A 1,796-nucleotide genomic window follows, 5' to 3' on the forward strand; every position below is an offset into this window, starting at 1 on the left:
AGGCTGGTTCCCTGCAGGACAGTTCCCAGCAGGGGATGCATGAAAGGCAACCGTACATCGATGTTTCTCTCCCTCTCTCTGTCCCTTCCCCTCTAAAGATAAATAAATAAAATCTTTAAAAAAAAATTCCCTTTACTCTCATTTTATTTATTATTATCATCATTTTTTATCTTCATCCAAGGACATTTTTTCATTGCTTTTTTAAAAAAGATTTTATTTATTTATTTTTAGAGAGAGGGGAAGGGAGGAATAAAGAAAGGAAGAGAAACATCAATGTGAGAGAAAAACATCAATTGGTTTCCTCCTGTGGGCCACTGACAGGGGACTGAACCTGCAATCCAAGCATGTGAACCCACTAGGAATTGAAGCGACGACCCTTCGCTTTGCGAGACAACACCCAACCAACTAAGCCAAACCGATCAGGGCTTTATTGCATTTTAGGGAGAGAGGAAGGGCAAGAGAAAAACACTGACACCAGAGAGAAGCATTGATTGGTTGCTTCCACTACTGTGCACCAGGTCCTGGGATCCAACCCACAACCGAGGTATGTGCCCTGATGGGGAATCACACCCACAGACTTTCCATTATGGAATGACACCCCAACCGACTGAGCCACACCAGCTCTACTCTCATTTTAAAGAAATTTCAGGAAAAGTAAGAGATAAGCAAGTGTCTATGAATGTCTTTGTTATGTCATTTTTATAAATAAAAATGTGGTTAAAAGAATAAAAATCTAGGTGCTGATGATTCTCTCTGGTCCTGTTACTTGAGAACTGATTTCCAACTTGGGGAAAATAGTTGTTCCATAAGATGAGCCCTTTACTACATACCCTTCCCTCCTCCTCCTCCTCATCCTCGGTCCTCACTGCTGCACTGACTACACACACTGTGGCCGCCACTGCTCCCACCACCCCTTCTCCCAGCATTTTAGGGAGTACAGTGATCCCTTACCTATTTGGGGAGTTATGTTCCAGAGACCTCCTCGATAGGTGAAAATCTGCGAAGTAGTGGCGTTGTATTTATTATTTATATATATTTTAAGGCTTTATAAACCCTTCCCACACTCCTATAAACCTTTCCCACAATCTTATAATCACTTCATATGCTCTTAAACACTTTCTACACTCTTAAACCTACAAAATTTTAACAATATAAAATTCTGTATGCGTACTCACCGGTGAAATATACAGTCACCCCTTGCTATATGGTGGTTCACTTATTGTGGCTTCAGTTTCGCAGGGTCCCGAGATACAGTGAAGCCACAATAAGTGAACCGCAATATAGCGAGGGGCGACTGTAAAGATCGCCTCCGTGGTTTACTTATTTTTCCCAGGGGAGAGTGTGAACACAGTCCCCCACCACCACAAATCATGCAGTCAAGTTTCCCACATTTGGGGAAATTATAGGGGTCAGCACATCCAGAATGCAATGAATAAGGCTTGCACTGGGAAAAACCACCTTCTTGATCATGGTATCTCCCCTGCCAGGTAAGTATCAGTGGTGTAGATTGGAAAAACTTCACAAGTGATCTTGATATGAACCCACGTTATTCACTAGAGTCACTGGAGTAGCTCTTCGTCCTTATAGAAGTACCGCTGATGTTTTAAGTGTTGATCTTATATCCTGACTTCTGCACCCTGTTATGTGCTCCAGTCATATCTGTATTTCTCTCACTGAAAGACTGCACTTGTACATGTTGATACGCCTGAGACTCCCAAGCCTGCTCCACCCCCAGCCTTTTTTTCTACCTCAATTGATGGCAACTCCTCCTTCAGTTGCTCAGGTCAAAAACCTTA

General features: G+C 42.6%; 1 non-coding gene across 1 annotated transcript; it reads right to left on the reverse strand.

The window, feature by feature from the left end:
* Positions 1-1,330: 1,330 nt before the first annotated feature.
* Positions 1,331-1,495, reverse strand: LOC119041173 (U1 spliceosomal RNA). The gene has a single exon (XR_005080979.2). It is a non-coding gene; the product is annotated as a U1 spliceosomal RNA (small nuclear RNA).
* Positions 1,496-1,796: the final 301 nt, after the last annotated feature.

Source organism: Artibeus jamaicensis, unplaced genomic scaffold (assembly GCF_021234435.1).
Source record: "Artibeus jamaicensis isolate MK-2021 breed Jamaican fruit bat unplaced genomic scaffold, CSHL_Jam_final contig_700, whole genome shotgun sequence".
Lineage (NCBI taxonomy): Eukaryota > Metazoa > Chordata > Mammalia > Chiroptera > Phyllostomidae > Artibeus > Artibeus jamaicensis.